Here is an 8606-nt window from a genome sequence, read left to right as displayed (position 1 = left end):
AGAAGGACAAATTACATAAAACCAGGACCATGTAGAAAACCTGGGACATGTGGTCCACACTGCAGTGCATTGAATTTGGGACACTATACCTCAGGTGGTCAGAGAAGGGTGGTGTCAAACTTAAAGGTAGGACTTAGTTCAATTTGCTCAGCAACCAATTTAAAGACAGAAAGGATTTGTATAAGGTAGTAGTGGAAACTAAGTTTAGAAAGAGACATGGAGGTGAGGAGGTGAATATCTTCAACCGTTTTTGTGGAATGTTAATGCCAAGCAAATATTCACAGTTTTCACTGAAGAAAGTGCTCTGTGGTCCAATACATTTTGAAAATGTTGGCTTAAAAACATTTCCAGTGTCTTGATCGTATATTCAGATTTTTAGTGAATGTGCATGTACATGGAGAAGTAGTGATAGCAGGTAGCATTTCTTTTTTTCCTTTTTTTTTTTTTTTTTTAAATGAAGCATCTATTGATATTCAAGGACTCTAGTGTTTCTCAGCACATGGTTTAGGAAACAGCATGTTCAGACATTGAGAATGTATCCTAAAGGAAGTGCAGAACCACAGAAAGCTTTTCAGTGAGAGATGAAGTGGCATGTTACCAAGATTAATTTGGTGTAGTTTTCAGATGAAATGAAAAGGGAGAAAATGAACACAAGGAGAAGACTATGGTAATAGTTCAAGGGTGAAGTGATGAGGACGTGAATTGGAGCAGTGGGTATGTGACTGCAAAGAAGAAACATGTGGGAGACAACACAAAGGAAGACTCTTCAGCTTCAACTGAAAACAGAGTGTGATGGGTGAGGGTGAGGCAGGAGTCAAATGTTATTCTGAGGTGTTGAGTCAAGGAAACACTTGAGACCATTGATGGAAATGGACCCACACACATAGACAGCTCTAGCGAGCTAGAAAGGATGCTGAGCTTCACGTGGCTGTGCGGGTGATTATGTACAACAGCTGCTGATGTAGGTACAAAAGTTGAGGTGAGAGTCAAGGTTGGGCATATCGGCTTGGGAATTTTTATAGCTGGGCTTTGGGTGGTGGAGGGCTGGTATGAAGGGTGTGCAAACCTTATAGGCAGGTTGGAGTTTCAAAAGAATACAGTGTGTGTAGTCAGAAGACTTGATTTCTAGTTTTATCTCTGTCAGTAACTCTTTGCAGTTGTGGTCAAATTATTTATCTTGCCTGAACCTCCTTATATATTTAGGAACAATAAAAATGCCTGCCTCAAAGGATTGTTGTCAAGGTTGAATTAGGTAATGTCTGTGGAGTTGCTTTGTAAATTGTAAAGGGCTGTACCAGTTTTAGTTCTACTATGAGGGATAGGTCAATAGAGATGCAAACCTAAAATATAAATCTCAGGTTCAGAGTTTAGTCCCAGAGTAAGTAGGCAGTGAGTAAAAACATCACTCTAGTTCATGCCAACAGACATACCAGAATCCCTGGACCTGAACTACTATGGAGGAGGGAAGGAAGGGTCAAAGTGGTAAGTGGTTTGTAACAAGGACTTCTGAGAGCAATTATTAGGGATCCACTCTTTGGGAATCTGAGGCATGAGGCAGTGGGCCACAGGTTGCTCAAAATGAGGTAAGAAACCAAATCAGTAGGTCTGGGGTGGAAGATAAAGACATAAATTCCTGAGGCTTAGAATGCCAAGAGCAGAACAGAAACAAAAGCAAGCCTCCTGTCAAGGCCAAGCAGGTGAACACACAGCAAGAATTAGCCACAGAACTGGGAGCAGAACATACTTCAGGAAGTCCTTAATTAATAAAAACACAATTATTTTATAGTCAATGCTAGCACTTAGTGTGTGTGTCAGGAATTATTTAATACAAGCTCTTCTTGCAACAACTTACAATGACTAAATCACTTAATCCTCTAACAATGCCGTTATCACTAACATTTTTCCGATGAAGAAACTGAAACCCAGAAAAGCAAAGTAATTTGCCCAAGCTTACATAACTAGTAAGCAGCAGAGCCAGGATTTGCAGGCAGTGTCATTGGCCTCAGAGTCCAGCCCCTGTACCGCTGTGCTGCAGTTGCCAGCGTGGAGAGGGGGCTAGGAAAATGCAGGTCACCCATCCCACCATCCACATTGCCATGGTTTGGGGGTGGTTATTTGTTAATCTCTGTTCTCTCTATCTCTATACTCCTGATACCCTTCTATGCCATTGATCAGTGTATTCGTTATCACTGAGTGTTACTCCTAACACAAAGGATGGCTTATTTTCTTATTCTATTGGAATTAGAATTTTCCTCTATTATGGAGGCCGTATGAATGTAGAGTGTACTTTGGGTTCAGAGAAGGTTGAATTTGAGTACTGGCTCTACTCCCTCGTGGCTGTGTACCCTTGGCCTTGTTACTTCAATCCTCTAAGCCCAAGTTCTGTCATCTGTTGCGATAAGCTAGTGTTGTATGTGAGGAGTCTATGCACAGGCTTTGGAACTAGACACTTTGAGTCCTGGCTTGACCATTTTTTAGCTATGGAAGTTTGGGCAAATTTGAACTTTTCTGTTTTTCAGTATCCCCATCTATAAAATAGGATAATAGCAATTATACCTCTACCAGAGAGTTGTTATGAAGATTTAATGGAATATTGGTGCAATGCCTGAGACATGGTGAGTGCTCAACCAATCTTCTCTACAATTTATTTTTATAGGGTTATGAATTTATAACACAGTTTATATAGGGCTATAGTGAGGATGCAAAGTGGTAATTCTGTGTAGTGGTGAGTACAATGAAAGGCACAGAGCAGGTCTACACTAAACACCATGCGTTATTATTAACTTCTTCTTCTTCTTTTTTCTTTTTTATTTTTTGAGACACGGTCTCACTTTGTTACCCAGGCTGTGCAGTGCGGTGGCCTGATCACAGCTCACTGTAGCCTCAATGTCCCAGGTTCAAGCAGTCCTCCCACCTCAGTCTCCCCAGCAGCTGGGCGCACAGGCATGTCACCATGCCCGGCTATTGTTTTATTTTTCATTTCAAGTTTTAATGAAAGCTTGTATGTAAGATTCCTTTATTCCTTTATCCAATTGTTTCTTCCTTGTATTTGCCCTTTTCCCTTCCTACTTGGTGAGATTTGGCTTTCTCTTCAATAATCTTTTTGTAGTCTTTGTCCAATTTTAGCCTAGTGCTAACCACCTACATGGTACCTACATGGTACCTACATGGACAGTTGTGCCATTAGCCTTTTCCTGCTGCCCCTGTTCAATGTAGGTGACATATTTCTTCCTGCAAACCTGGACTACTTTGCCAATTTGCTGACCTTTATAGTGCCTGTGTATAACCTGAACTTCATCATCCTTTCAGATGGTCATGGATTGAACATTGTACTTCTGTCTCAGCTCTTTGCAAAGAGAGGAAGACCTAATATTCCTGAGAATGTGGGAAAGTGCATTGAAATGCCTTTTGCGGTACTTGCTTTGATCAGAAGTCACCAAGGGATTGAACTTCACTTTGGCCACTGCCACTTTGGTGATGGCCACAAAAGGGAAGAGCTTATTTTTTATTTTTTATTTTTACGTAGAGACAAGGATCTCCCTTTGGTGCCTAGGCTGGTCTTGAACTCCTGGGCTCAAGTAATCCTCCCACCTTGACCTCCCAGAGTGTTGAGACTACAGGCGTGAGCCACCGTGCCCGGCCTATTATCTTCTTATTTATCCTGACGCACAGAGCGACAGCAGTCTGCGGTCTGCATTCTTCCCCCTGATGGCCAATCCTCTGCATCCATCCTCAGGGTTATGTCTCTTAAATTAAAACACTGCTATGTATGCTTGAATCTAAAATTCAATCTTGTTACTGATTCCAAGATACTTAGAGAAAGTTTCCTAATAGAGCTATTGGCTGCAGGGCAGCATCTGCTCATTCCTTTCTGTTTTCTCATCTGAGGAATCTTCCTGCCCTTTGCACTCCATGACGATTTCCACAGCTGACCTCATTCCGCAGGAGGAACTTGAGGAGGCACGGTTCTGTTGGACACCTCTCCTTGCTGCTAACTGGGTGATTCTTTGTAAGCCCCTCTCCTGAATATTATTACATACCCTACTTCATCCTCAAGCTCCGGGCAAGAGAATACACTTCTTTTGTAGTTTTCATCAAAATTAAAAAATAATTAGGTAAGATTGAAAAAAAGTCATCAGCCCTATCCTGCCATTCCCCACTTCTGACTTATCAATTTAACTGTCTGAGCTGTATCTCTGCCTTTTATTTAAAAACCAGTCAATCTATTACTAGTTTATTTTTTCAGTTTTATACATGTATTGTTTCTTGACGTTTTACTGTGGAAGAGGATAATTTGACTTTTTTAGACCTCTTCTCTTCAACACAAATACATACAAGATAAACACACACGTATTTCCTTTCTCCATATAATAATTACATCATAATTTTGGTATAGAGCAATATTCACTATGAACATGATTATATCTATGTTAACATTAATTATGGCTGAGTCATAGATTATTCTGCTATCACCAATTATTAAGTTTCCTTTTTTTTTTTTTTGGGAGACAGAGTCTTGCTCTGTTGCCCAGGCTGGAGTACAGTGGCATGATCTTGGCTCACTGGGTTCAAATGATTCTCCTGCCTCAGCCTCCCGAGTAGCTGGAATTACAGGTACGTGCCACCGTGCCCAGTTGATTTTTGTACTTTCAGTAGAGACAGGGTTTCACCATGTTGGTCAGGCTGGTCTTGAACTCCTGACCTCATGATCCACCCGCCTTGGCCTCCCAAAATGCTGGGATTACAGGTGTGAGCCACAGCAACCAGCTATTCCTCTATGTTTTTTTTTAAGTGTGTAGTTTCTGTAGTTTTTCTTCTCTTTTTGTGTTACTCATGGGAGATATTCTATACCTCTCAACATTTTCGTTAAAATTTTCATTTCTACTCTCAAATTTCTTATTTGAAAGAACATTTTATTCTCTGATGTTCCTTTTTCTTGTATGATGTGATATTCTATTTGTTCTTATTTTATAGGTGCAATATCTTTTCTAATTTCTCTGAGGAAATGCATTATGTGTATTTTGTAATATCTTTCTTTCCCCTGAGATTTCTTTTTGTGTGTTTATTTTTCTAATATTAGAGGTTTTTAAAATGACTGGTGCTTCTTAGCTCTTTGTTCACATTCATAAATGAATCAAGAAAAATTATTTAGAAGCAAGGCATTCACAGAGGAAGCTTTGATTGGTGGGCTTCAACATTTGGGTGGGACCTCAGCTACTTCCCTGGGCCATCTCTAAATATCAGGACTCCTAAGTCTCTTCTGCTGACGTGTCAGTATACTCAGAAAGAGACCACCTAGTCCCCAGCCTGTCAGGTGTAAGCTGGCTGCCAACGTCCCAGGAAACTCAGAGAGGATGGGGTCTGGAGGGGGGATGGGGAAGGAGTCTTAGTCAATGCCCCTGTTTTCACAGGACTCTTGGTCTTGGATACATGTGTCGTCCCTGAGTACAGAGTGCTCTAGGTCAACTTTCCCTGGTTCCCGCTGAAGATAGAGTAATGGCAGCTCATTGACTTCAGAGATCTAACTGCTTCTGTGCAGACATTTTAACCAGCCTTTATTCAGCCTTCTAATCTCGACCATTTTTGAGTTCCTGAGGCTTCGTAATAATCTGTAGTATAAATTTGGGCATTAGGGCTACTGCACTTCCAGTTTAGGTTTCTATTTTCCTTGGTCTGCTAAGTCGGTTACCCATCCATCTGTTTTGCAAAACAGCACTTTGTTGCTGTCATCTCCATTCTCTTTTTGATTCTTGAAGGTTATGTCTTTTGCAATTTCTTAATTATCATTTCAGTGAGGCTTGGGAAGAAGCAAGTGTAAACTCACATGATAAAGCTCACAGGTAAATGGAAGTTCTTTGGGAGGTACTTCGTCTCCATTCTCTGAGGGGCATGTGTAGGTTTACCAAGCACAGAAAACAGTTCTTTTCTTCTTTACATACATTTTCCTTCCTATGAGCAGCCAGATTTTTTTTTTCCAGGATTTAACTCTTTTTTTTTGTTTGTTTGTTTTTTTTAGCTGGATGACACTGTAACCAGGGATCCTGCTCTCTCCTATTCAGGTCCTTTTCTCTCATGCTAAAGAACCAGTTTGATTCTTTCTTCTTGAGATCTGAATCTTCAGAAGAAGTAAAAACAAGTCTGAAAATATTTGGAAGTTATCCATCTCCCATCCATGGCATCCCAACCAGATTCCTTCTTCTATTAGACCATTCCTGGTTTTCTTGCCTTCTAGACTCCAGAAACTGTCTTGGTTCCTATTGATTTTCAGTCTGATTCTTCAGGCTTCCAGTCAATTCCATTAACTTCTGATAATGTTTCAATGAATGTCTCTTTTGTTTAAGTTAGCTGTAATGATGTACAACCAAAGAACCACAATTGATGCAGGAACTCAGTAGTGTATCTGATTTTGAAACAATTTATGTTTTGTAGTTTCAAGGCTGAGAAACAACAACAGAAAAAAGCAAATTTAGGTGTTTTCTTTTTCCACCAAAGTAATGGATTACTTCATGATATGAATTCATATTTTCATGAAATAAATTTTGTGAAATAATTGGGGGACTAGGACCCCAATATTAGTAAACTATTGCTGCAAAAAGCTATTGTGACAAAAAATCACAATGTATCACTGGCAAGTGATAAGCATTTATTTCTTGCTCATGTATCTGTGGGTGACTGAAGCGGCTCTTCTTCAAACTGCAGATTTGCAGATTGGCTGGAGCTGTTCTGTTCAATGCATTTAATTCTGGAGCCAAGCTAGAAGGGCAGAAGTTATTCAGGTTATATTCTTATTAAAATAATGGCAAAAAATGATGTAGGGAAAGCCCAACTGCATATATTAATTTCAAGCCTTTGTTCATGTCTCATCAAATATTGCATTGGCCAAAGCAAGTCACCTAGCCAAGCTCACAGTGAGAAGACAGGGAACTCTACCTACCATGAAGCCGTGTGATACGTGATGTGAGAAGTGAAGGGAAGTGAAGAATTTGAACAAATACTTCTACCAGTCTTCCCATATTAATCATGATTATCCACATGCTTATATTCCCTCCATCTTCATCTAACCCTGATATCAGGTCAGAAAGTCCAGGATTTTGTGATATAAAGCAAATCTAGATGTGCTTTCCTTTGAGTCAGAGATCTATGAATAATAAAGACAATTTTACTGTTTACACTTAACGTACAATTGTGGTGTGAGGGCACAGTAACAGAAATAAACGCTTTCATTAGAAAGAGAAAGAGTGGTAGGCATATAGCTGTTACTGCTCAATAGTTGTTCCCAAAGCCTGCTGTACAAATATTTCTGGGTCGTTCTATCCTGGGGCAAGGAATGTTTCGTGATTAAGTCTTAGTTATTTTCGTTAGGAGTTGCATCTTAATTTATTATTCTTCAAGCTCTTGTTTCTGCATACTGGAAGTCCCTTACTTTTCCATCCTTACCCAGCTTCTTAATTCTAGAAGACTGAAGACTCAGAGGTCATTTTATATCTCTTACAGTCTCAGCTTTTTCAGGTCCAGGCTGCTGACACTTTTGCCAATATAATTCTCTCAGAAACATTATGTGTTTTCTATGTATTTGATTCCATTTAACTCCATGTGCCAAAAACACACCACAGTTCTGGGTCTTAAAAAAATGAAATAGGCTGGGTGTGGTGGCTCATGCCTGTAATCCCAGCACTTAGGGAGGCCAAGGTGGGCAAATCTCCTTAGTTCAGGAGTTCGAGACCAGCCAGGCCAACATGGTGAAACCCTGTCTCTAGTAAAAATACAAAAATTAGCTGGGCGTGGTGGCACATACCTGCAGTCCCAACTACTTGGCAGGCTGAGACAGGAGAATCGCTTGAACCTGGGAGGTGGAGGTTGCAGTGAGCCGACATTGTGCCACTGCACTCCAGCCTGGGCAACAGAGTGAGACTCAGTCTAAAAAAAAAAAAAAAGATAGGCATACCATTAGAGTCTTGCTATATTTTTAGAACACATAAGAGTTCCAATGAACAGCGGTCTGTTGAGCCACAAAGACAGAGAATCATGACCCTTTACCTAATTCCCAGAAATGATTCCATCAGACCCAGATCCCTCCAATGAAGGAGACTATGTTCCTTCAAGGATAAATACTGCTATAATAACCACAAATGAGGTACATGAATCTTCTTTCAAGCCTTTACCAAAGGGTTCTAGTACTACTTACTTGGTTTAAATAGCTGTGAAAAAATGCCCCAGACTTTCAGGAACTACTTGATGCTGGCTCTGAGGAAATACTATTTCCCGAGGAATACCAATTACCACTGCTTCCCCCTATCAGAGAAAGGGCTCCTGAGACTCAAGAAACAAATTAGATCCTGTCCAGTTTGCCTCAAAATAGGTCAAACAGTTCCTGGAACCCATATGGTTGTCATTCTCCCGGTTCTTGAATGTTTATTTGGCAATGATATTCTTAACAATTGATAGAACTCCGTTTTCTGATAATTCAGAGAAGACATTCTCTTTCTTTTAAATGCCAGCCTCGAAAGTATTTAGAGAATATCTTCATATTTTTCCTTAGACTTTGATGCCTTAGAGTTTCTGATATCACATTCTTTCCTGAGTATTCACCTTGGGCCTTTTCCTCT

At 40.2% G+C, this 8606-nt stretch overlaps 1 pseudogene; it reads right to left on the bottom strand.

Moving 5' to 3' along the window:
* Positions 1–3024: 3024 nt before the first annotated feature.
* On the bottom strand, positions 3025–4861 carry LOC126950793 (60S ribosomal protein L26-like; annotated as a pseudogene).
* Positions 4862–8606: the final 3745 nt, after the last annotated feature.

Source organism: Macaca thibetana, chromosome 3 (assembly GCF_024542745.1).
Source record: "Macaca thibetana thibetana isolate TM-01 chromosome 3, ASM2454274v1, whole genome shotgun sequence".
Lineage (NCBI taxonomy): Eukaryota > Metazoa > Chordata > Mammalia > Primates > Cercopithecidae > Macaca > Macaca thibetana.
This window is presented reverse-complemented; position numbering and strand designations above follow the sequence as displayed.